This window comes from Bos indicus, chromosome 17 (genome assembly GCF_029378745.1).
Source record: "Bos indicus isolate NIAB-ARS_2022 breed Sahiwal x Tharparkar chromosome 17, NIAB-ARS_B.indTharparkar_mat_pri_1.0, whole genome shotgun sequence".
In the NCBI taxonomy this organism is placed as follows: Eukaryota; Metazoa; Chordata; class Mammalia; order Artiodactyla; family Bovidae; genus Bos; species Bos indicus.
In genome coordinates, this window is record NC_091776.1 from 67,176,145 (window position 1) to 67,203,436 (window position 27,292).

Sequence of the window (27,292 nt, forward strand, 5' to 3'; positions counted from 1 at the left end):
AAAAGCTGTTGAATTGTATGCTTCAAATGGGTGAACTGCGTGGTTTGTGAGTTATATCTCAATCAAGAAATTACAATAAAAACCACACGTTAGATCTTGCCTGATGGTTCGGTGGTTAAGAATCCACCTTGCAATGCAGGGGACCTGGATTTGATCCCTGGTGGTGGAACTAAGATCCTACATGCCACGGAGCAACTAAGTCTGTGCACCGAGTCCGCAACGAAACACCCCACATGACGCAACTGAGACTCAACACAGCCAAATAAACAACACAAATGTAAAAACCCACGCATTTATGTCCTCTCCTGCCTAGGACTTCGCATATGCCATCCCCACTGGTGGAAACACCCTTCTCCATCTCCCTTCCTCTGACCAATAGTAATATTCCCTGGGGACTGAGAAGCAGAGCCTCAGGTAGGGCATGTGGGGTCTGTAGAGACCTGTTGTGACGACCAGCTGCTGGGCTGTGTGAGGTCCTGGGTGAGTGACCTCGCAGCCCCGAGGGTCTGCTGAGTCTGAGCATGGGGGGCACATGTGAGTTGGTGAGAAGAAGGCTCACGGACCAGGCTCTGGCCTCACCGGAGTGCCCAGTGAGCAGTGGTCCTCAGGCCTCCTGCTTGGCGCTGAGGTCACAGGGTCGCTGGGAGGCCAAGCAAAGCAGGATACGCCAGCCCGGCTCTGGGTGATGCCCAGAAGCGGGGGTGACACAGGGCCTCGCAGGCGGGCAGGGCGTTGGTTTGGCCAGGGAAGGGATTTGCTGTTCCCAACTCCCTGCAGTGGGGGCAGGCGGTCCCCCACCCCAACAAGTGCTCAGGGCCCTTGGCCTGTGGCCCAGCTGATGGACCCACCTAGGGGGTCACGCCCCCCACCCCAAGGATGCCAGAAGGGAGGGCGCGGGGGAAGGTCCTTGCATCAGGAGGCTGGCAGACTGCCAGCCACAGCCCCACGGCAGCCAAGGACCTTTCAGAACGTGGATCTGGTCACGTCCCTCCCCTACTGAAACCCTTTGCTCACCTCTGATGGCAGCCTGCGTGTCCTGGCCGTGCCCAGCAATCTGACCCTGTCTCCTCCAGCCCTTGCCCTTACCCAGCCAAGCCAGCCTCCAGGCCTTCACCCTTGCCGCCCCCTCCAACTTTCTCACTGCTTCCATCCCTCTGCCCCAGCTCAGGGGTCACCTCCCAGCGAGACCGTCTCCCCCCCGCACTCTCTCTTCTCCACCTGACTCTGTCTTCAGCTCCCCTCCCTCCAATCACAAACTCCAACTGCTCAGGCCTTCGTCTGATAACCGGGGTTTTGCAGCCGCCCTTGTGGAACAGAAGCTTCAGGAGAGCAGAGACCGAGTCTGGTTCAGCCCTGATCCTGCAGGACCCAGCCCAGTTGCTGGCATACAGCTGGTGCCCACTAATGATTGTCCAAAGAACGTGTGAAGCAGGCAGCCTGGGTCCCAGCCTCAGGGCTGCTCCTGATTTGCTGAAAGACTTTGAGCAAGTCACACCTCCTCTCTAGATGACAGGCCTGGCCTTTTTGAAGCCAAGGAAATCTCCCTTTTGATCAAAATTCTAGGGGGCCCCACAACATCAAAAGCAGTCAGAGACAATTGTTTGGGCTCAGAGTGGGGTCGGTCTGGGGCCTCAGGTGCCCAGTCCCTCCTTTGCCATCCTTCCCTACAAAACCGTGGGACTTCTCAAACCTCTGGGATGGGTCACATCCATTAGAGATCCCCACACTTGGAATATCCCAGTGGCAAGTTAAGAACCACACGGACTTTAATCGATATGACTAAAACTAGCACAGTACCAGACTGTACATTCAGGACAAGGCCAACCATGTAAAGAGAAATATGGAGTGCAAAATACACCCAAATGCCAATGTTGATTATCCTGATGGTAGAAATATGGGGGTAGTGGTTTCTCTTCCTTCGTACTTTGATCACTTTTTCATTTTCCCACAATGAATAGTTCTTTGTTTCTCAGAGATAAAAGATTATTTAAAGGAAAACTCTAAAAAATCATCTGAGGATGTAGAGCTAGATAATGTCTCAAGGTTCCTCCAGGTCTAGAAAAGGCAGTGAGGAATTGAAAAAAAAGGGGGCTCCTCCATCCATGGGATTTTCAAGGCAAGAGTACTGGAGTGGGGTGCCATTGCCTTCTCCAGGGGATCTTCCCGACCCACGGGTCAAACCTGGTCTCCTGAGTTGTAGGCAGATGCTATCACCATCTGAGCCACCAGGGCACTGAAGAAACTCAAAATAAATGTGTTAATGTGAAGAAGACAAAAGAGAGACACAGCTTCACTCTCAGGGACAAATCTGGACAACACTTTGGTCTGCTTCCTTCCAGATATGTTTTCTCTGCACAGATTTATAGAGATATAAAGTGAAGCTGTACAACAATCGGGATCATGTGATAGTTCTGTTCCGTCACTGGGTCCTGTTTTCATTTAACAACCTGGAGGTTATCGTGTCAATACACTCTCTGTGAAAGCTGATTTCCACCGCTGAACAACATTTCAGCATGCAGCCACATCATAATGCATTCAGGCAGCCCTAGTCAAAATTACTCAACGGTGAGAAATAGTAAATAAGCAGCAAATACGCAGCCACGGTTTCCTTTGTGTTCATCTTTTAATTTGTTTCTACCTGTTCAGTATAAACAATGGGCTACTTGTTGATAAATCTTTGTCTACAAGAAAGAAAGGCTTTAGGATTTCCAGAGATAACGCATCCTCAGAGCTGAGACCACAGATAAGCTTTCCTGAGTGTTGTCCCCAGGATATGCTAACAGAGAAGGCAACCAATCTTTTGGGTCATTTTTTAGGTAGCAAGTGGTATGTTTTGCATCTGACCAGTCATCGAGTCTCCATAATAACCTGTGAGATGGGTACTCTTACCCCCATTCTCCCCATTTTCAAGCTTCCCTAGTGGCTCAGATGGTAAAGAATCTGCCTGCAATGCAGGAAACCCAGGTTCAACCCCTGGGTCAGGAAGATGCCCTGGAGAGGGAAATGGAAACACACTCCAGTATTCTTGCCTGGAAACTCCTATGGACAGAGAGGCCTGGTAGACTACAGTCCATGAGGTCACAAAGAATTGGACACGACTGACTGACTAACACCCCCATTTTCCAGACTAGGAAACTGGATTATAACAAGCCCACAAGATTATAACATCACCTTGCACTTATAAAGCCTGTTCACATTTAGTTACTTTAATGGGTAGATTAGCTAACTGCTCCCCTGACAGTTGCATGATAAAGCCTCTTTGCCCCACCATTGCCCACTGCTTACCCATTGCCAGTGTTGGGCATCACGATGTGTGTCAGTTAGCTACTGCTGTGTAACAAACCACCACAAAACTCCACGGCTCAAAACAGTAAGCATCCCTACTGCTCTTGTACCTAGAGGTCAGCTAGGCAGCTCTGCCAGGCCCACTTCCGCACCATTGGTTGGCTCTATTAGCTTTAACTGGTCACTCTCACATGTCTGGAGCTTGGTTCTGCTCCACATGGTCCCTCATCCTCCAGGAGGCAGCCCAGGCTTGTTCACAGCATGCCAGCAGGGTTCCGAGAGACCAAGCAGAAGTTGCAAGGCCTCCTGAGGCCTGGGCTCAGAGTGGGCTCTGCATCATGCCTGCCACATCCTATTGGCCCAAACAAGTCACATGACCGAGTCTGATTCAGAGGGTGAGACATAGACTCTGTCTCTTGATGGGAAGAACTACAAAGCTCATTGCCAAGGGGATAGATACAGGGAGGACCAGAGAAGTGAGAATATTTTTGCAACCAATTTATCATATTTTTTTAATCATTTAAATTTTTTAATTTCTACCAATTTTGTAACTTAAAAATTTTTTGTTTTAAGGTGTATTTTTGGATCACCTACTACTGTGATGACCTTTTCTTCCCCCTCCCATCTGCTTATTGGGGGGAGATTGATTCCTTGCACCCAAACACTAGTCTTTACATCCACCTTGGACCATGGTCCCCTTGGAAGTCCTGCTCACGCCCCTTCTGGTAACCAGCCGTCATCCCCACACATCAGCTCCTCCTTCCCATAATGAATAGCTCAGGAGCCTGCAGGAGAGAGAGCCGTGCCCGCCCCCTGCCCTCATTCCCCCCCTGGGCAAGCCCCGTGATGACACCATCCATCACTGTCACCCTCAGAGGCTGGACGCCCCAGGCCCGGCCAAGGAGGGGAGGAAATGCTGCCCACAGCTCAGCGGAGCCCTTAATGATTACGTCAAGTGGCAAGCCATCTATTAGTCTCCTTAGCGGCCAAAAAAAATAAGACCCGAGAAGCCGGCAAGAACATTGGGGGACTGCGGTTTAATTTTTTATGGCAGCGTCAAGCCTCAGACACGGAGGGGGATACAGGCCTTGCTGGTTGAGGGTAGCGGGCAGGAGTTCTGGGCTCTACGCCTGTCTCTGCCAATAGACGTGGGCACAGAGAGTTCCTACGTATCCTGTCCAAGGTCACAGAGCTCCCAGGTCAGGTCTGCGTCCGTGTTAACAGCCCCCCGTGGGGAGCACGGCCTCAAACACGTTTTGGAGTTTGGCAGCTAAAAACCAGCTGAGTGGACATAGGTGGGGAAAAATAGAGAGTGCTCTGGAGTGAGCATACCAGGGCTCTAGTCCCTGCCATCTCACTCCCTGGAGCCTCACTTTTTCTCATCTGTGAAATGGGCATGATCAGGATCTGCTTTAGGCATGTGCCGTCTCTGTGGTCAGAAGGGCTCCACACCGGCTGTCACATTTTGCTCACATTGTCTCGGAATTCATTACAGTTTTATCTTAGAACCTGTGTTTTGAAAGTGAAGTCCAATGAGACAGTAGAGGGTAGGCATGAGCAAAAGAAAAGGAAGGTTTTCTATTTTAGTACCTCTAAAAAGTTGGCTTAAAGCTCAACGTTCAGAAAACGAAGATCATGGCATCTGGTCCCACCACTTCATGGGAAATAGATGGGGAAACAGTGGAAACAGTGTCAGACTTTATTTTTCTGGGCTCCAAAATCACTGCAGATGGTGACTGCAGCCATGAAATTAAAAGACGCTTACTCCTTGGAAGGAAAGTTATGACCAACCTAGATAGCATATTCAAAAGCAGAGACATTACTTTGCCAACAAAGGTCCGTCTAGTCAAGGCTATGGTTTTTCCTGTGGTCATGTATGGATGTGAGAGTTGGACTGTGAAGATGGCTGAGCGCCGAAGAATTGATGCTTTTGAACTGTGGTGTTGGAGAAGACTCTTGAGAGTCCCTTGGACTGCAAGGACATCCAACCAGTCCATTCTGAAGGAGATCAGCCCTGGGATTTCTTTGGAAGGACTGATGCTGAAGCTGAAACTCCAGTACTTTGGGCACCTCATGCGAAGAGTTGACTCATTGGAAAAGACTCTGATGCTGGGAGAGATTGGGGGCAGGAAGAGAAGGGGACGACAGAGGATGAGATGGCTGGATGGCATCACTGACTCGATGGACGTGAGTCTGAGTGAACTCCGGGAGTTGGTGATGGATAGGGAGGCCTGGCGTGCTGCAATTCATGGGGTCGCAAAGAGTTGGACACGACTGAGCGACTGATCTGATCTGATCTGATTTGATGGGGACAATTCCTGCTGTTTGAACAAGGAGCCCTGCCTTTTTTTGAAAAATATTTATTTATTTCTCTGGCTACATCGGCACATGGGTTTTCTCTCTTTGCTGCTGCATGAGGGCTTCGTTGCTCCGTGGCATATGGAATCTTAGTTTCCCGACTAGGGATAGAACTTGTGCCCCCTGCATTGAAAGTCAGATTCTTAGCCACTGGATCACCAGGGAATTCCAAGCCCTACATTTTTATTTTCCACTGGGCCCTGCAAATTACTTAGCTGGCCCTGAGCATGACAATCTCTCCCAGGTTTCTCTTGTACCTACAAGGCTCGCTGCACCAGGCAAGGCCCCCATCTCCCCCTTCCTCATTTGATTTGGCTCCTCACCTTCATCGGGACCGTATCATTCCAGACAACGCCCCCTCTTCTCTGGCCACATCTAGACCAGAACGGAGCCCTTCCGTGCTGCCCTCTCCTTTCCTCGCCGCTGCCTCTGCTTGGATCTAGTCCCCCAGTATCACACCCCTGGATGGTTTCCACCTGACTGCACCCATCCCCACATACTCACCTCCCAGGGGCAAGTCAACCCCCCCAGACCCTTCCCTGGCTCCCCAGGCTCCCAAACCAGGCCCACCACCTCCCACTCTGGGCTGTAGACACTCCCCGCCAACCACCGGCTGGTAGGTGCCAAGCTCCACGTGTCTTTTACTCCCCACACCCTCTCAACAGTGCATGTTTTATTGAGCATCTACTGTGTACCAGGTCTTGTGGATTATTTAAGCCCCCTACATGGATTACCTCGTTGTCATCTCAGGATATAAGCACCATGGTATCTTCAACTTACAGGTGAGGAAACGCAGGCACAGAGCAGCTCCTCCACGTGCTCCAGGTCACACAGCAAGCGGCACAGCCAGGATTTGACCCCATACATCAGCTCCAGCACGCACTCCCTTAACCATCATAGAACTCCTCCCAGGTACCTTAGAACCAGTCAAGCCTTCCTCTGGAAATGCCCTTCCTGAAAGACTTAACCTGCCCAACAATATTTGCCAAAATGGTGGGTAAATGATTCCTCCCCTTGTTAGCTGTGTAGCTTTGGGTAAGTCACTGCCCATCTCTGGGTTTCCATTTCCTCTCACGTCCAAAGAGGGTGAGCTCAGAACCCCTCACTGAGCAAAGCGAAGCCTCAGATTCACTGGGATTGGCCACAGCTGCTTGGGAGGAAGCTAGACAGAGATACTGCCTCCTGGGGCCAAGGTTATATCTGGGCCATGACTAAGCGTGCCCAGCCCTGTCCCATCTGTCTGTCCCCATCCGTCACCGCAGGGAGGGGTGGAGGGTGGCATCCCTGAGCTCCAGCCCTGCAGGACACCTCCTCCCAAGAGGGTAGAGCTGAGTGGTTCAGGCTGCTGGCTTCTCAGCCATCCCACCGCACGACCACAGCCCCTCCAGGGCTCCCATCCTTCCTTCCTGGGCAGGAAGGGCCAGGAGGCGCCCTGGGCTGGTCCCAGATCACCCTCGGCCAGGACCTGGAGAGAGTCCTCAGTGCGGCCAGTCATCAGGTACCTGTTGTTCCTCTCATCCCGCTGGCCGATGCCAGGTTCTTAGCCAGAGCTGTGTGTGTTACCTCCTTGAACTCCGCCCCCCACCCCAACCCAATCTTGGGATGTGCGTGCTCATCTTAGACCCATTTCACAGAGGGGGCAAACTGAAACGTGCAGAGGGGTTGGGACCATTCCGAGGTCAGACAGAGGCTGCAGCTGGAACCACTGGGCTTCGCTGCCCACCTTGTGCAGACACTGGCAGGGGAGAGGGGACCCAGGGCAGACGCAGCACCCACCAGCCTCAGAAGGCGTCCAGAAGTCAGTGCACCCATGCAAGTGACCGGTCACTCTTCCTCACCAAGGCAAAGGGCCTGCCTCGACCCAGGCCCTTGTAGATGGAGACAAATGGGTGCCTATCTCCCTGCCTGGCCAGCCGTTCGCGAGCACCTGATTTCTTCCCCACTTCAAGGTTAAGCTGTGTGGCCTTGGGCAAGTCACTCTGCCTCTCTGGGCTGCCCTTTTCTCCTTCATCAACAGGCTTGCAGATGCCGTCAGCCATGTGACTCATCTAGATGGAGCCTCAAAACCATCTGTAAAGGTTGGTGGGTGATGATTCCCATTATCCAGATGTGGAAACTGAGGCTCAGAGAAAGGGAAGCTACTCGCCCGAGGTCAGGAAGTGCATTCAGGGCACAGCAGAGGATGTGGGTGTCCACAGGGCATAGGTGCTTCCTGCCCAGGGCTGAGGCCAGGGCCAGCCAGAAGGGAGGGACAGTAACCCTTTCCTGGCCACGCTCCTCCCTCCCACCCTCCCCTCCCTCCCCCCTCTGAGGCCTCCAAACAAAGCTGCCTTTATCCAGACTGTAGCTGCATTCCTCAGTGACACATGAGGACAAAGGCGGGGGCCACCGGCAGTGACAGGAAAGCCCTACCGCCCCAAACCAGTTTGCAGCCTTCCCACGCCCTGCCCCCACCCGCGGGGCCTCCGCGGGGCCTCCCCGGGGCCTCCAGCCTAGCCCGGGGGAGGTCTAGGAGGAAGCCTGTCCAGGGCCTCGGGCCTCCTCTGCCCCCACTAGGGCTGCACTGGTCAGCCTGGTGAGGGGCTGGGCTCACGCAGCTGAGGCCTGGGTCCCTCCACAGGTCTCTTCCCCTCTGGGCCTCTGGTGCCTTGTCTGTAAAATGGGGGTGGATGTCTGGGAGGGCTTGGAGAGATGATGCGTGCGGGAAAAGGGATTATTGTTGTTATTACTGATTTCCCATCTCCACTCACTTCTAAGCTGGTTTCTGTCCACTCTCAGAGCTTTGCATATCCATTCCCTTCCGCCCTTCCACCCTCCCCCGCTTCACTCCCGCAGGTGTTTCCCTAGACACCCCCTCCTCCAGGCAGCCTGTCCTGACATTTAGGGGCCTCCTGTGGGCTCCCACATGCCCTGTGCATCCCCAACACAGCCCCAGCGCCCTGAATTATCGTATCTGTGGACATACTGTCACCCCCACCAGGCTCTCAAGGGCAAAAACACAACTGTTTTGTTCCCTGTTCAATTCCCAGAACCTGGCACCGGCCTGGCCCAGCTCTGTCAGTGTTGTGAGGTAGCTGGGGTGTGGTTGGATGGATGGATATATGAATGGATGAATAAATGGATGGGCAAATGGATGAATAGATGGGTGGGTGGATACATGATGGGTGGGTGGGTAGATGAGTAGATGGGTGGATGGGTGGACGAGTGGATAGATGGACGGATGGATGGATGGATGGAGGGGGGATGGATGGATGGGTGAATGGGTAGATGGATGGATGAGTGGATGGGTGGATGGGTAAATGGATGGATCGATAGATGGATGGACAGATGGATGGGTGGGTGGATGAGTGGATGGGTGGGTGGGTGGATGGATGGATGGATGGATGGATGGACAGATGGATGGATGGATGGACAGACGGGTAGATGGATGGATGAATGGATAAATGGATGGATGCATGGATGAGCGGATGGGTGGATAGATAAATGAGTGGACAGATGCATGGGTGGGCAGGTGGATGAGTGGATGGCGTGGATGGATGGATGGGTGGATGGTGAATAGGTGGGTGGATGGATGGATGGATGAGTGGATGAAGTAACAGGTGAATTGCAGGACCCTATTTCCTGAGAAGGAAGGAAGGCAGTAAAGCAGTGGTTTGAGTCCCATGGGTGGGAAGGGAAGGGCAGGGCTGGTTACCTCTCCAATGCACCAGAAGGTTGTCAGGGGAGGTCTCTGAAGCAGAACTGGCCCCCCAGTCCCACCCTATCTCCATTTTTGCCTCACTGGTGACAGATTCTGAGGCCAAAGTGTTTCCATGAAAATAAGAAGTGCAACAATCTCTCCCCTTCCATCCCTGACCCTGGCCCAGCTCTCCCAGGAGAATGAGCTCCACTCGGATAGCCAGAGCCCTCCAACCAGATCTGCAGTTTGGGATGCAGACATAGCTGACTAACAATCCACTCACCTCATTTCCACGATCCTTTCTGGAATACCTTCTATATATTAGACAAGATGGAAAGTAGAACTGAGTCCAGTTTTCCCAAGAACTCACAACCTGGACCCGCAGCTCAAGAATGGGCCTTTGAGATGATCTGGTCAGATTAGAGAGGGACAGATACTCGCCCAAGGTCACACAGCAGGGCACAGCAAAGTGAGAATGAGGACCCAGGGTTCTGGACTCCTGACCCTGTGCTCCCTTCTCTACAGCACAGGTCCAGGTGCGGAGAAGCCTGAGTGACAGAGACCAGGAGAGACGGAGATGGGTCAGGGAAGAGAGGAAGAGGTTCTAAGCACCTGCTGCATGCCAGGCCAGGGCCAGCTATTTCTCTCTCATCCAGGATGTTGAGACCTCTCCCAGCCACCTCTGGAGGCTGGTTTTATCATCCCCATTTAGTAGATAAGGAAGCTGAGGCGCTAGGGCAGGAGTGGGACTGGGATTCAACCCCAAGTCTGCTGAATTTCAGAGCCTGGTCTTTTAACAACAAAAGGATGCCCATAGAGAACAAAGACGGTGGCATTGCAAGCACCTGGCTTGTGGTAGGTTCTTAATACACGGTGGTTAGAGGAAGGAAGGGAGGAGAAAGGGTGAGACGGCTGCCCACGAGTTGTTCACAGTGGAGGGTGGATGGAAGGACCTTCACGCGGACAAGTCCAGGGCTGCCTTGATGCAGGAGCATGGGGTGGACCCCTGGGCTCCAGAGTGCCCACGTGTGAGTGTGAGCAGCCCTGCCTGGGGGTCACAGTCCCCCAGGCAGCACCCCCAGCCCCAGGACAACCTTTAGCCTGCCTCCAGCTTGGATGGGCGGCTCTGGGGAGGCCCCCGGGGGCCTTTCAGCTGGACATAAAGGCTGTGTCTAAAAACAAACAAACGACTTCCGGGGCAGAGGGCAGGGAAGCGGTTCCAGTGGGGTGTTTGGGCAGCACGTCAGCCATTCAGTCAGACCCGCTGGGCTGTGAAGGAAACGGCAGAGAATCAATCATGGGCCGTGTGTGTTTGCTGAAGGACGTGTGTAGCTGTGACAGCAGCAGGAGCCCCTGGGGAGGCCCCCCGGGGACACGTGTCCACCACCTGGGCTCCCACGTCTGCTCAGTCCCAGAGGCCACAACTGCTTAAATACCATTTCCCGGTCCCCAGACTACAGCCTTGCAACTGAATTGCCAGAGATGGGGCCCAGGACTTGGCAGTTCTCCTCGAGGGTCTCCCAGGCACTTGGGGTGAGCAGCCAGGCTTGGGAGCCCCGCTTGAGTTCACCAGCGGTAGTTGGGACCAGTACTCCATCTCCAGCCATGTTTGGGCTACTATGAGAGTCCCTTGGACAGCCAGGAGATCAAACCAGTCAAACCTAAAGGAAATCAGTCCTGAAGATTCACTGGGAGGACTGATGCTGAAGCTGAAACTCCAATACTTTGGCCACCTGATGCAAAGAACTGACTCATTGTAAAAGACCCTGATGCTGGGAAAGATTGAAGGTGGGAGGAGAAGGGGATAACAGAGGATGAGATGGCTGGATGGCATCACTGACTCAGTGGACATGAATCTGAGTAAACTCCGGGAGTTGGTGATGGACAGGGAGGCCTGGCGTGCTGCGGTCCATGGGATGGCAAAGAGTCGGACACGACTGAGCGACTGAACAACAACAACAGTGGGGTCAGAAAGGAATGTCGGGGCCGAGGAGAAAGCCGACCTGCTGGAGAAGCTGCCCCCTCCCGCCCCCACCCTGAAGCCGTTAGCACGCTGCCTGCACCTGGGCTTCCACCTTGCAGAAGCACAGCCACTGTCTTCATTCCAACCAATCCCTCCCGTGGACCTGGCCATCAGCCATCGTTTTCTGAGCCCTGGCCCCCACTCCTGTCCACTGCCACAAAAAAAGCACCCACAGGACCGAGCCACCCACTGCAGCCACACACACACACACAAAAATCCACAGGACCCAGCCACCCACTGCACAGATAGGGAGACGGGCAGCGAAGGGAGCACTGGCCCAGAACCACCCTGAAAGTCTACGGCAGCCCTTTTGACCTGGATCATGGGTGGTTTTCTCTCTCAAAGGCAGCCTAGAACCCCAGACCCTCAAAGGGCATCCATTTTATTCAAGTCCATGCCCCTCCCCTACAGATGATGTTACAGATGATGACTACAGATGACAACCCAAAACCCAGAAAAATAAGATGACCTGCCTGGAATCACATTAGGACCACCATTCAGATTTTTTTGACACAACCCCGATGCTCTGGATGGTGCAGCGGGTGTTGGGAGTATAAATGAAGAATCGGTTAACCAAGAGTTAAGTCCTTCCTGTGCTTGGCCTTGCATCCTACGTACATTTAACTGATTTTAGTTCAGCTTGGTTAGGGTCAACATACCGAAACACAGTGGCCGCCCTTCCTCCCAAGGCAGGGGAGGTTTATAGGATGAGGGATTCCCCGCACCCCTGGCTTTGAGGTGTGTCTTCCGTAAGCTGTGATCTCACCTCCAGTATCACATGTCCCTCTGGGTGTGAGCACCAATGACTCTAGCTCTCTGTGACCCTCACAAACTTCTTCTTTATGTGGAGTCTGAACGAGAAAAACGTGTGATCTGTCTTCACACAGGAGGAAAAACTAGCCGTGCCGGATTTATTGAGAGATGGCAATGGGCTCCAACATGATGATTTCCCAAGGAACTTTCAAGGGCATCAAAACTATGCGTGATTTTCCCCTTGCATACTTGTCCTCTACATAAGATGCAATCCCATTGGCTCACTGGCAATGAGAAAAGAAACAAGAGAATTGGCATTTTTTTTTCATCTCTACCAAGGTATAACCTACATAGCAATGCACACATTGCAGGCACACAGCTCAACAAAGTTTCCCCTGGTGGGCATTCCCAGGTGACCAGCCCCAGAAGGCCCCCTCACACCCCCTGCTAGTCACTGTCCCCCGAGGGCGAGCACTTTCCTGACTTATCTCATCATAGATTACTTTTACCTATTTCTGTACTTTATGTATTGATGGAATCATATAGCATGCATTCTTCTTGGCTGAGCTGCTTTTGCTCTGCATGGTATCTGAGGTCTCTCTACATCCTGCGTTCAGTTCAGTCGCTCAGTCGTGTCTGACTCTTTGCGACCCCATGAATTGCAGCACACCAGGCCTCCCTGTCCATCACCAACTCCCGGAGTTCACCCAAACCCATGTCCATCGAGTCGGTGATGCCATCCAGCCATCTCATCCTCTGTCGACCCCTTCTCCTCCTGCCCCCAATCCCTCCCAGCGTCAGGGTCTTTTCCAATGAGTCAGCTCTTCGCATGAGGTGGCCAAAGTACTGGAGTTTCAGCTTTAGCATCAGTCGTTCCAAAGAACACCCAGGGCTGATCTCCTTCAGAATGTAGTGGTTGGATCTCCTTGCAGTCCAAGGGACTCTGGAGAGTCCTCTCCAACACCACACGTCAATGTATCAATTAGCTATTGCTGTGTAACAAAGCATCCCAAAGCTTAGTGTCTTAAAACAACAGCCACCTGACTAGCAAACGCTTCTGTTGGTTGATTTGGACTGGAATCTGCTGGGTTGTTCTTCTGGGCTGGGCTGGGCTGATATCAGCTGGGTTCGCTCACATGTTCACTCACGTGTCTGCCATCTGCAGCCGGGGCTGGCAGGTCTAGGATGATGTCAGCTGGGAAAGAATATCTCTGCTCCACCCATCTCTCATCCTCCAAACCACTAGACTGGACTTTTCACGCGGTGACCACAGAACAAGGAGAAATGTGTAAGGCCCCTGGAAATCTGGGCTTGAAAGAAACACACATTCTGCCACACACTACTGGCCACAGCATATAAGAAGACCAGCCCCAAAGAGGGAGAAGAAACAGACTCTGCCTCTTAATGAAAGGGGCTGCCAAGAACTGAAGCTGTTTTTGCAGTCTACTGAAGCAGGCATTTGGTCATTTTCAGTTTTCAGCTGAGATAAATAATTCCATTGTGAACATTCTGTGCTTGTCTTCCGATGACCGCAGGACTCATCCCGAGTGGGGCTGTTCCTGGGGGTGAAGTTGCTGGGTTATGGAGAGAGCTTTCATTCAGCCTATATAACTATTTGTCCAGATGAACAGAAGCTGCTATGAGATTTATCTTCAGGAAATCCCTTAAAGGGGCATGTGCACATTCTGAAGCCCCTCCCACCTTCAGACAAGCCCCTTCCTTGTGCAAGAACTGCCCTGTCACCCTCTGGACTGGATTGACTAGTGCCCCCTCCTCAAAATTCAGGTCCACCCAGAACCTCAGAATGCAGCTGTACTTGGAAATAGAGTCTTTGCAGGTGTAACCAAGTTAAGACAAGGCTCTTATTTGGTGATTAGTGTCCTGAGAAGAGACAGGGGGTTGTTTTTTGGATACAGAGGCAGAGACACTCCGAGGGAATGCCTGGTGACAAAGGAAGCAGAGATTGGAGTGATGGATCTATGAGCCAAGAAAGAAGGGTGCCAGCAACCACCAGAAGCCAGAAGAAATAAGGAAGGATTCTCCCCCTAGAGCCTTCAGAGGGAGCACAGCCCCGTGGGCACCTTGAGGTCAAACTTCTAGCCTCCAGAATTATAAGAGAATAAATTTCTGTTGTTTGACATTCTCCAATTTGGGGTACTCAGCTACAGCATCCTTGGGAAACGAATATACATACCCTCCTCCCATCTTCTTCCTACTCTGTCTTCTGGTTCAGAGCAGGAACAAAGGACAAGTTCCCTTTTGCCCCTTGCACTTGACCTTTTCATGCTACTTGGTCCCCAGGGTCATCCATGTAAGCACGTTACTCGGAAGATTTATCCCAAAGCACGCACAGGGCACGGGTCCCGTGCAAACACTTGCTGCTGGTTTGATGTGATTTACTCACAGATTACCCTCCGATGGGGTTGGGGGTGGGGGCAGGCAGCACCCAGCCAATGAGCCTTTCTCATATATCAAAAAGGAAATCCTGAAGACATCCCTATAAACGCAGCGGGGAGGAGAACCTGCCGACGCCATAAAGTTACACGATGTGGTGGAGTCAGATGGGCCATCTGCTTCACTCTCCCATCCAGATGCGAGCAGCAGAGTGGCTCACTTCCAAGACTCCGTGCATACCCCAGACACCCCCTTTCCCCATCTTCTCTCTGCACCATCAGCAGCGGGGCAGCCCACAGGAGGGTCACATCTGGGTATTGAGAGGATCTGAATTATAAAGCCAAGCGTGTTCAAACCTCAGCTGTGCCATGACAGTGACATGAGTCCTGGTCTTGAGCCATGCCTTCTCTGAGTTTCAGCCATCCTGATTACAAAATAAGAGCCCTCCCCAAGTTTACAGAGCAGAGGGGAAACTTGAATGAGAAAGTGTCCTGCCCGGCTCCATACCGGGCCACCCTCCCCCTCCACTCAAATCCCTACTGATAGATGGTATTATCAGGACTCCTGGTTGCAAGTGACAGAAACTCAACTCATCGTAACTTAAGAAACAAGCAAATGAGAATAATTTGTTTTCTCACACACATCTGAAAATTTTCTGAAACTACACCTTCAGGTATGATTGGACCCAGGGTTTCAACAATGCCAACAAGAACCTTCCTCTCTCTTCTTTCTTTTCTTTTTTTTCTATTTTCCAGTTTTATTGAGACATCATTGACATGTAGCATTGTGTAAGTTGCTGTCTGTCTCTCAAGTCAACTTTCCTTTTGATTGACTTTGTTCTCAGGCCAACTCCCCTTGGGGTAGCTTAGCAAATCCAGCGGAAGAGAGAAAGATCTTTCCATATGCCCTGGACTGACATGAGAAAATTCTGATTAGCAACAAGGCTATGACGCGGTGGGAACAAATTCCCAGACTCGTGTAACAAGGTATTTGTGAGATATCCGCCATTGCTTTTTTCACCCTCGTCAATCTTTGCATCCTCTCAAAAGACAACATGTTTGACTACAGGCCCATGACTTGTGCTTACTTGACAAGGTTCCCATTGTCCTCCATGGGGTACCATCTCATTTCCCTCTGCCCCCAGCCCAGTTCCTACCCTGTCTTCCGGGACGACAATAACCACTTTTGCCTGAAGACTCTTCCATGTTGTCATTTGGGAATTTGGTGCCCTGGGTCCTTCAAGGCTTAGCCTATTGAAGCTCAAGAGCCAGGTTCTAGTAACTTAAGACAGACTTTTGAAATCAAAAAGCCACAGACTTGGGCTTCCTTGGTGTCTCAGTGGTTAAGAATCTGCCTGCCAATGAAAGAGACACAGGTTCGATCCCTTATCTGGTATGATCCCACAAGCCGTGGAGCGACTAAGCCTACAGGCCACAACTACCAAGCCTGTGCTCTGCGACAACAGAAGCCGCCACAGTGGGAAGCCTGTGCATCGCAACCGGAGAGCAGCCCCTCCTCCACAGCTAGAGAAAAGCCCACGCAGCAACAGAGACCCAGAAGGGCTAAAAAATAATTTTTTTTAATTTTTTAAGCCACAAACTTAACTCTTTTATTTTTCTTCGCTGTTACATCCACGACTTAGGCAGAAAATACAGAATGCCCTGTGGCAGCCTGAAATACAGGAAGGATGGGTGGGGAGCAAGGGAGATACTGGTTAATGTATTGAAGCATCACCCTGACAGTCCCCATACAGAGCTGGAGCTCACCAAACTGCCTGCCCACCACCTCCTCTCAGGGAGCAGACCCCACCCCACCTGGGTTCATCTGAGTTTCTCTGCCCTCCAGTCAACGGAAATACCTCTTCCTCCATGATGCCCTTCTTGGTTTGCCCAAATAAGAATGGTTCCTCCACTTCCTTCCTTCTCTTGAGAGTCCCTTGGACTGCAAGGAGATAAAACCTAAATGAAGTCCACCCTGAATATTCATTGGAAGGACTGTTGCTGAAGCTGAATCTCCAATACTTTGGCCACCTGGTGCAAAGAGCTGACTCACTGGAAAAGACTCTGATGGGAAAGACTGAAAGCAAAAGGAGAAGCAGGCAGCAGAGGATGAGATGATGAGACAGAAACATCAATTCAATGGACATGAATTTGAGCAAACTCCAGGAATTAGTGGAGGACAAGGGAGCCTGGTGTGCTGCAGTCCATGGGGTCGCAAGGAGTCATACACAACTTAGCAACTGAGCAACAACAAACCATGTGTTAAGCAACCTGGCATTTACAAGTTCGTTTTATAGCATGATGATAACATGCCATGTGAGATCTAAGTGTGTCTCACTTCTTCTAAAAGATCCTGGGCTACTTGCCAGTAAGGGCCTGTTTTATTCTCTTGTCTGTCCCTGACACCTGGAACCCAGGAGCCACCCTGTTTCCATAAGACAGAGGGAGTGACTTCCTTACTTACACCCAGAGCCACCAAATGAAAGTGAAAGTCCCCAGGAAGCAATCTAAGGAAAGACTTGGAACCATCAGAACTGTGCAGAGATGCAAAGGCCTGCCTCGTTAAGGGGTGAGCTCCCTGTCACTGCAGGCAGACAAGCAAAGCCAACTTGACAGAGACATTTGAAAGAGGATTCAAGTTTCAGATGGGCAGTCGGTTACCTAGAATCTGAGAAAGAGAACTGAACAGCTGAATGAGTGAATGATCTTTCATGTACCTTTCAGTTCAAGATCTGATATAAAATTCCAAGTCCTGCATGTCCAGGGAATCTGTCTGTCCCATTTTATCCACACTGCCAGAATGACAGAAGGCCAGGGCTCCAAGCTGAAATGGGGCAGACCCAGGGACAGACAGAGCTTCTGGGGCCTCTGGACCCCAGGTCAAAGTAACCCCAGAGACCCGGGCTTCTCCAAGAGGTGCTTACAGGAGCAGCTCTCACCCCTGCAGAGCAAGGGGAAATTGAACCCATTTGCTGGGGATGACCCCACACAGGGCTCTACTTGGAACCCAGCAGGCCTGGAAGTTTGGAGGCAGCCCTGGGGTCCCTCCAGGGTCCCCAGAGAAGTTTAGCCCCTAAGGCACCAGGACGCTTTGAGCACCTTCCCTGTGCTGATTCCTTTCTGCAGGGGTCAGTCCAGGGAAGTGTCTGGGTGAGAGCCTGGTACACAGTAAGCATTAAATAAATGATTGCTGGCGAGAGCCTGGTACACAGTAAGCATTAAATAAATGATTGCTGGCGAGAGCCTGGTACACAGTAAGCATTAAATAAATGATTGCTGGTGAGAGCCTGGTACACAGTAAGCATTAAATAAATGATTGCTGGCGAGAGCCTGGTACACAGTAAGCATTAAATAAATGATTGCTGGCGAGAGCCTGGTACACAGTAAGCGTTAAATAAATGACTGCTGGCATTACCTTTGTCACTCTCATGGTGACTCCATGCGTCTGCTCATCCCCCTGACATCTACTGCATGTCGCTGCATGACAATGAACAAGAGAGCCAGGTGGAGAGTTACAACAGACATCAGCCTTGCCTGGGCGGAGCTTCCGGTCTGGACGCCACCCAGGAAAGACACCAAGAGATGCTGCCAAGCGGTAGGTGCTGCATACAAGGTGCCAGAGCTACTAGCGAGAGCCCCGGGGGCTTGACCTGGCCTGTGGAGGGGAAGAGTCCTCTGCCTCGGTCTCTCTGATTTCTCAGTCTGCCCTGGGGTACACTTGAAGGGGGGACGTTCCCCTGCATGGACTCTTCATCCCGGTGGCTGCCCAGAACCAGCCTGAAGCTGGCAGTTACAGCCTGTTTCAGCATCCTTGGGCTGGTCCTCCTCTCCCCCTGGCTGCTACAGCCACCCTGGAGTCGAGGAACTTGCTGAACTAGAAGTCACCCCGGACAGGTGCAGCGGCTGCAGGTCAGGGGACAGAGTGAAAAGCAAGGCTGGTCTTGGTGCTTCCCGGATCTATAACCCAAGACAGAATTGCCCTTTCCCTGGGCCACCGGAAGAAGTGGCACGGCCCCCGTGTGTCTGGCTGTGCCCGCCAAGAGCTGAATTTCTTCCTCGTGTACCTCTTTGCCCACCCCACGTGGCTGCCTTGGCCAGTTGGGGCCCTGGGTTCCCTGAAACGTCTCTCTCTCTCTATTCGCTGGTGCTCTGCAAAGCTTTCTGCATGATTGGTTGACTGTGACATTGCCCTTGACTTTGTAAGGGTCTTAGAATGAATGGGGGACAGGCACCTGAAAGGGCTGGTCTGAAGGCTGAGAAGGGACAATCTTGTAAAGCTGGCATTCTTGGAAACCCCAGAAGGAAACCCCATGGAAGAGGCCAAAAGTGGCAAATCAGGACTTACCTGGCAGTCCCATGGTTAAGACTCTGAGTTTCCAAGGCAGGGTCATGGGTTCGACTTCTGGTCAAGGAATCTCCCATGCCGTGTGGCATGGCCAAAAAATAAAAATGTTTTTTAAAAAAGATTTTTTTTTTTAAAAGTGACAAATCTCTCACCTCCATCAGCTGCTTACTGGATTAAAAGTGGGCTGGCTATGTGCTGAACTGTGAGGAGCAAAAGCTAAGTGGACACGTATAAAATCCTGAAAAGGGGCCATCAGTGACTTTGCCTAAACATGGTCCGCTCAGGGATTTAATAATTCAGTTTAGCTCTCAGGGAATAAAGTCTTCACCTTTGTATAACACACGAGTTTATTGCTCAGTTTTCACACATTTGAATTTCATATCATGCACACCCATCTGTAGCATAAAATTGGGGGGTTGGAGGGAGGCCTGTCCTCAGCACAGGGCCTCCCCAGGGCTTGCTGTAGGGCTGCCAAGAGCCCAGGGACCCTGGAGGACTGGGAGGAGCTAGAATCCCGACAAGAGCCCAGCCATCGGCTCCCGGCTCATCGAATCTGGAGACCCCGAGTCCACCCCCAGGAACACAGGCCAGCCAACCTCGCCTTCCCATCTGCACGCAGCCCCAGGAGCAGGCGACGGGGGCGTCTGTCCTTCCGTGAGCCCCCGAGGAATGAGAGAAAGGGTGGAAAGCGTGTAAGGAGCCCGTGTGTCTTCCTCAGGAGGCCAAGGGCACCCGGGACGTGGAAATTAAAAAGGAGGAGGGGAGGCCCAGCATATTAACCTCCTTAATCTTTCATTTCTGACACAGATTGTGGTCTCTCATTTCAAAGAATTTCAAGCTAATGTCTGGAGGGCAGAAAAATCTATTTCCCAATATGCGGCTGCAGCTTTTTCACCAATCGACTGCCCTTCCTAGTACAATCAGCCGAGCATTGATTTTTTTTTTTTTCCTTACTCTCTCCCCCCTTCTCTCTCTCTTTTTTTTAATCCTAGAGCATCATCCAAAAATCTATCAATATGAACAACATCTTTGGGGAAAATACCGCAAGTCCCAAGTTGCTTCTCCATTAACCCCAGAGCTGCTGGCCTGAAACGGTGGGGTCACTCCTGGTAACCCCCAACACTGGGGATACATTTGTGCTTCTGAAAATGTTCATCTCCCCAAGGATGTGTGGATGTTGGAATCTTTAGTTTCCCTGTGTCTTACTGCTTAGCCCTAAAGCTACAAGTGGCGATTTCAATGTAAATTAATTGGCATTACATTAAAAAAAATAGTTTATCAATCAAATGAGCCGCATTTCAATGGCTCAAAAGCCACATGTGGCTTGTGGCTACCCTATTGGATAGCACAGGCCTAGAATATTCCTAGAAAATTCTGCTTTAGAACTTCTCTAAAGAATCCAATAGTTTTGACTTTATGGACCATACAGCCTCTGTTGTAACCACTCACTTCCTGCCACCTTGGTAGCACAAAAGCAGCCATGGGCAATAAGTAAACAAATGGTTGTGCTGCGTTTCAATAAAACTTTATTTACAAAAAACAGGCAGTGGGCCAGACTTCGCTATCTCCCGGTTTAATGACTTCTTCAGAAAACTTAAGGGTCTCAGAAGGTTAGAATAATGTAAAACACTAGAAAGGGACATGTAGGAGCTGTCAGGGACTGGAACTATTTCTTATCTTGATTCAGGCAGTGGTTATATGGGGATAATGTAATATCTGTGTGTTTACTTGATTCAGATGGTGGTTATACCGAGACAATGTAATATCTGTGCATTTTACTGCACATGGGCTTCCCTGATAGTTCAGTTGGTAAAGAATCCACCTGCAATGCAGGAGACCCCAGTTCAATTCCTGGGTTGGGAAGATCTGCTGGAGAAGGGATAGGCTACCCACTCCAGTATTCTTGGGCTTCACTTGTGGCTTAGTTGGTAAAGAATCTGCCTGCAATCTGGGAGACCTGGGTTCAATCCCTGGGTTGAGAAAATCCCCTGGAGAAGGGAAACACCTAACTCCAATATTTTGGCCTGGAGAATCCCGTGGACTGTATAGTCCATGTGGTTGCAAAGAACTGGACATAACTGAGCAACTTTCACTGTACTTCCTGTGCATAAATTGTCTCTCACTTTTAAAAATTGTTGAGAATGTTAGACTATTTTAGGGAGATAGAAAGTCTTTGGGATATGAAGCAGGACTTGGAGCTGGAACCCCTGGGAGGAGGTCTGTGGGTGACAGGGGGATGATGCTGGGCACAGGAGTCTCTGGGACCCCAAGTCCCACTTTGGCCAGGGAGGTTCTGTCTTCTGTATTATGATATAGGGTTTGTGAGTAAGAATGTGGCTATATAGAAGTTCTTTTTCAAGAGTTTGTTAACCACTGCCTTCTGGTTTTGGAGTCAGAATATTTTAGCTCAAAGCAAGCAGCAGAGTGGAGGGCTAAAAGCACAGAGTCCAGAGGCAGAAGAAGGGTTCAAACCCCAGCTCCAGCTGTGTGACGTTAAGACAGTGGCTTTCCCTCTTTGTGCCTCAGTTTCCTCTTCTATAAAATGGGGTGAGTGATAGGACCCCCCCCCCCCCCGACCATCACCGGTTGTTATGAACATGCTTGAACAGCACTTGGAACCATACTAAGCATCTCACATTTGCTAAAGAAGAAGTTTAGAGTCTGTCTAGGATCACCTCCTCGCTGCTTAAAGATGCCCTTAACAAGCTCCACTGATGGAGAAGCCAGGCCTGGAGAAGGGGCATCCTGGCCAAGTCACAGCAAACACCCTTCTCTCCTGACTCCCAGGTCCCACCCACCTCCTGCCTGGCTGCTGCTCCACCACACGGGTCCCTGCAGCCAGTGCCAACCAAGACCAGCAGCTCAGCAGGAGACCCTGCCCCCAACCCAGGAATTGGCTCTGCATCAGGAGCCACTGGTGTCCAACGTCCCCAGCTGAGCTGGGGAAGGAGAGGTCCCCTGGCCCTGACCTGGACCTGGCTGCCTGCAGCACCCCTGAGCCTGCCCGACTCCGTCTCCCAAGACTGGATCCTGCTCCCTGTTCCCCCACAGCCAGAGGAAGCCTCTCTCCAGGGCCTGCAGATGGCCTGAGGTTCTTTCCCCGCAAACATTCACCTGCCCATCCATCCATCCTGATGACTTCTCAGACCTGAGGATCCCTCATCCTCAATCCCTCGCTTAACAACTATTTATAGAATACCTTTGCTGCTGTTGTTTAGCCGCTCAGTCGCGTCCAACTCTTTTGCAACCCCAGGGACTGTAGGCTGCCAGGCTCCTCTGTCCATGGGATTTCCCAGGCAAGAACACTGCCATTTCCTCCTCCAGGGGATCTTCCCGACCCAGGGATCAAACCTGCGTCTCCTGCACCAGTAGACAGATTCTTCACCACCAAGCCACCAGCAAAGCCCACAGAACTCCTGCTGCTGCTGCTGCTGAGTCACCTCAGTCGTGTATTACTCTGTGTGACCCCATAGACGGCAGCCCACCAGGCTGCCCTGTCCCTGGGATTCTCCAGGCAAGAACACTGGAGTGGGTTGCCATTTCCTTCTCCAGTGCATGAAAGTGAAAAGTGAACGTAAAGTCGCTCAGTCATGTCCTACTTAGCGGCCCCATGGACTGCAGCCTACCAGGCTCCTCCATCCATGGGATTTTCCAGGCAAGAGTACTGGAGTGGGGTGCCATAGAACTCCTGCCATGTGCCAATTTGGGTCCCCAGGATCACCGGGAAGAAGAGAAATGCAGGCTGCCCTCATGAAGTTTCCATCTAGTTGGAAATAAGAAATAAGCAAGCAGAGACCATTTCACCTGGAGATCAGTTCAGAGATGAAAATAATCCAGGCAGAATGGGGATGGATGCAGTCAGGGAAGGCTTCCTGGCAGAGGTGATAGTTACCCCGACATCCAGTGGAAGGGAAGGGAGCCAAACAGGCAGATCTAAGTGAGGGGCATTCCAGGCTGACGGAAAAGCACAGGAGAACGGTCAGTGCCCTCGGTAGGCCTCTTACCTGTCTGCTCAGCAGAAACCTTGCTTTGATCTGTAAATGAGCTACCATTTATTGACAGAGCCTGCTAGTCACCCTCTGCAGGCTACAACCACAGGGGTCTGGGTTCAAATCCTGCTTCAGCTGCTTCCCAGCTGAGTGATCTCAGACAAGGCTCCCCCCGGGCCAGGCCACAGCTTCCTCACTGGAAAATGGAGAGACTCGAGCATCTGCCAGGGGCTTAGAGTGAGGGTCAGAGTGAGGGTGCAAAGGGCTTAACACAGTGCCTGCCACGGGGTGAGTGCTGAGCCAACATGAGCCAAGACAGAAAATCCGTCACCCCTGACGCCAGGCGAGGCCTAATTATAGATGCCAGGGGTCACTTTCCAGGTCCCTGTGACTCAGGACCAGGGCCAAGGCAGCTCAGGACACCAACCCAAGGGAGGCTCTCCCTACGGTCACATGGTCTCTGCCCGCAGGCTGGCCCGCTCCCATTTACACACGGCTCTGCAGGACGTGGATGACAAGAGGCAGCGCAGAGCAGCTGACAGGGTAAGGCGTGAAGAGCCCAGCTGCAAGGATGTGCCTGTTTCCCTGCCATCCACGGAGCCCGCTTCCCAGGGCTAAGTGTGGGTTCAGGGGCCCAGCACCCAGAAGCGGCTCTGTCAACCCCCACAGCCCACAGCTACGCGCACAAATGGGACCGTAGCTGTCATTTGGATAAATTTTCCCTTGAGGCTTTCTTCTCGTTAATTCAACAAATAGATGCCGAGACTCTTGGTGTGTGTCTGGCTCCGGGTTAAGTGCTGGGTGGACAAAAATACCCATGACAGCCACCCAAGGGTTTACAGAGCCGATGAAAAGGGTCAGTGAGGTCGCAGGGGCATGTTTAACCTGCTCAAAGAACAAACTAGAGGTTCCGGAATGAACAATCTTTTCTCTTTGTTCTTCTGCTGGTTTGTTTGTTCAGCGTCGTAGGAACCAGACTTTGTCCATCATGCCTTGGTGTCTGAAATCTGCTGGCAGGAGGGGGGAGGTGGAGGGTCTCTTTCCCCAGCCCCGAGAGTGGGACCCTCTGCATGACCCTGGCCTCCAAGATGACCATATTCACCTCAAGATCTGAGTTCAAGTCCTGAGTCTGCCCCTGCCTCACTGTGATACCTTGGGCAAGGCACATGGCCCTGTGTGTACCGCAACTTTCTCATCTGTGACAGAGGCGATGGTACTAATAAGAATATTCTGTATGGGCTGTTTAGGGGTGATTGTGATCACAACAGTGCTCTGTGTCTTGCAGGCTCCAGTAGGAATCAGAGCTCTCCTTACGGTCTGTCTAGGAGATGATGGTGATTCCAGTTCTAACATCACCCCATGTCGAGGAGGGGAGACACATCCCTAAACAGCCCCAGTACCAGCCCCACTGGATAACTTTGGGCAAGACTGTCCCTCTCTCAGGCCATTTGCAGGTCACTCTCTGGAAATGAGAGTGCGGGGCTGAGTTGAGGTGACCACCAAGGAGACTTGCTCTCTTTCCATATCATAGAGTCATTGCTGGGAAGCAGCGGATCATGCTGAGACTACATTTCCCAGCACTTTTTGCCTCTAGTTAGGGTCATGTGACTAGATCTGGCCAATAGTCTGTTAGAGGAAGTGGTGTGTATTACTTCAGGACTGATGTAGTTAACAGGTGGGTGTGTCTCCCTGTCCTTTCTTCCCCACCTGCTAACTGAATGGGGTAGACTCCAAGCCACATGCTGAAGATAACAGAGCCACAGATAGAAAGAACCTGGGTTCCTGAATCACTGCATGGAGGAGGGCCACCCAACCAGAAATGCCAGCAGGAGGCTGTGACATTAGTGAGAAATCAACTTTTACTGTGTTAAAACACAGAAGCATCAACTATATCCATGCAGCTAGCATTGCATTAACTATTACATATACACTGTATATATATTTTTTCAGTTGTACTCAGCAAACTTCTAACACCAATAATACAAGTTTCTAATGTTTTGAGCACTTAATTTGTGCCAAATCTGGGGTGATCTGGGTGAAGTCTTTTGCACCTATTTTCTTCTTTGTCTTAACCACAGTTCTATAAAGTGGACTCACAGGATTATTATTACTATTATTCCCAATTATTGATGAGGGAACTGACACTCAAAAACATTCAGAAGCCTGCTAGCTTGGAATAAAATCAGCTGAATCAGCTAATAAATGGAAGTATCTGCATTAGAACCCAGAGTTTACCTTCTTACTTGCTACACTCCATGCCTCCCCACCAGACAACCCAATAAGGTAGCTATTACAAGCCCTGATTTACAAGTGAGGACACCAGGTCTCATAGGAGGTCCATAACTTGACCATGGTTACAGAACTAGTATGCAGCAGTGACTGGCTTAGAACCCAGAGTCGTCTGGCTCCCAACCTAGCGTACTTGCCTTTCCCACACTGTGGTCTCGGTTGCCCTCTCCAGCGGGCATATGAGCCCTGACCCTGTTTCCATTCACCAGCATTACTGTGCCATGGCTGAAGGCAAACTTGGCAACCACAAAGCCTGTTATGACGCTAAATAAATGTTTCTCCTGGCAGCCTTGGCACTTATTAAGCACCTGGGAGGCTGTTAGTGCTTCATGCTGTCCAAAACATTCTTAATTACTGTCTAATGAAGATATCTTTCACTCTAGGAAAAAAATAAGACAGACGATAAGGGGAAACGTTCATGCATGCAACTTTCAGGTCCCTCATTGTGCATTTCCCCTCAGCCATTGTATCTCCTGAATCTTGGTCAGGGAAGAGAGTAAAGAAGTGAAGATGGAGGGAAATTGTCACTGAAAGAGGCTTAGCTTTCCCCCAGCAATATAACTTCCTGGACTTGATCTGGATGTAAACTGGAATGAGTGAATGGTGAAGATGGACTTTACATGGCTGCTGGTCATAGAGAAAAACTGAAGACATCTAAAATTCCTACCAATGGGGCATGGGTTAAATAAACTTTGGTTCATTCATGCAAGGAAGTACTATGCAGTTATTAAAAAGAATGACCTGGAGTGCTTTGCAGTGAAATACAACAATCTGCAGAAAAAGCAAGATGCAGAACAATAAACTTCCTATGCTCCCAGCTGGGTAAAAACAAAAGGACATTTGTTGTCATTCCCAGCAGTGACTGAGGGCTTCATATATCACATTTATTGCTTCATCTAATCCTTTCAGGAATTCTATGATATAGGAACTTTATCATCCACAGATTGGGGATGACAGTATTGTGGCAAACCAGGCAGAATCAAGTGCTAAGCCCCCCGCCCCAAGAGTACCAGACACATCGTCAGCCATGGCACCCAGGATTCCCACAGTTAACAGCCATACCAAAGATGAGCTCGCAATCCCAAATTGTAAAACATATGAGAAAGCAAACCACCACAAAAATGCCTGGCAAGACACAGGGAGAACTGATGGCAGTGGTTGCCTTTGAAGAGTAGTAAGTGGACGGATGAAGTGGAGCCAAGCTGTGGCTTTTCACTTAACACATAAGTTGAAGCAGGTTGAGTTTGTTAAAATGAGTTAATGCTGCTTTCTTCTTCCCATTTTAAAGTAAGAGATATTTAAGTTGAAAAGAAAGAAGGGAAGGGATGCAAGAGAATGATGGGGAAAGAGGAAGGGAGAGAAGATAGCTTTTTGTGGCCCCAGCCCCCACTCCAAGACCGCTTCCCAACTCTACTTTTGCTAACTATGGCCGTGGCCACTGGCTTTAGTAAAGCTTCATAGAACAGGACTTCATAGAACCTTCCTATGTGCCAATGATGTCTTCATATACATGATCAGCTACTTAATCTAAAATGCATAGTTAGGGTCCATGCCCTAAAATTGCCTCCAACAGAAGGGAGGTCTCACTTTAATTCCTCTGCTGGCATCATCTATCACCAAGTTCCTTGTTTCCACTTAAATATTCCTCAAGCCCCACCACCTTGTCCCCCCAATCCCTCCTCTGTCCAGAAATCAACTCAGACCTTGCTCTGAACACAGTTCGCCTGGCTCTTCTGCTGACCCAACTGGTCCATCCTAAAGCCAGCAGCCTGAGAGATCTTCCCAAGATGCAAATCAGATTACCCCCCTGCTTGAATTGCTCCATCAGTTGCCCTCTTGCTCAGAATAAACCACAAGTTCCTGGGTGACCTGGTCCCCACTGGCCAGTCCCACATCATACCTACTGTCCCCCTTCTCCCCACCTCCACTCCTTCTGCTCCATTCAGCACCTAACACAGCTGTAATCCCATGTCTTCCTGCTGGAAATGTCAGCCCCATGGAGGCAGGGCTGTGTTCCTCTCCTTTACCTTGTGTCCCTGGAGTCTGGCATAGGGCCCGGCATGCTGGGCACCCTGGATAAATGTTTGTCTGGTGGCCAACTGAGTAAATCAGCCTGTTAGATAAAGCAGAGCATCCTCCAGAAAGCAGAAAGCACTCACACTGCCAAAAGCCTCCTAA

At 50.9% G+C, this 27,292-nt stretch overlaps 1 long non-coding RNA gene across 2 annotated transcripts; it reads right to left on the reverse strand.

Moving 5' to 3' along the window:
* Positions 1-16,055: 16,055 nt before the first annotated feature.
* LOC109571014 (uncharacterized) lies at positions 16,056-18,414 on the reverse strand. Of its 2 annotated transcripts, none has more exons than XR_002182574.2 (3): positions 17,907-18,414; positions 16,307-16,433; positions 16,056-16,163 (listed from the first exon to the last, which is right to left on the reverse strand). It is a non-coding gene; the product is annotated as an uncharacterized lncRNA (long non-coding RNA). The 2 variants fall into 2 exon arrangements; XR_002182573.2 differs by having other exon boundaries at positions 16,351-16,433; positions 17,907-18,006.
* Positions 18,415-27,292: the final 8,878 nt, after the last annotated feature.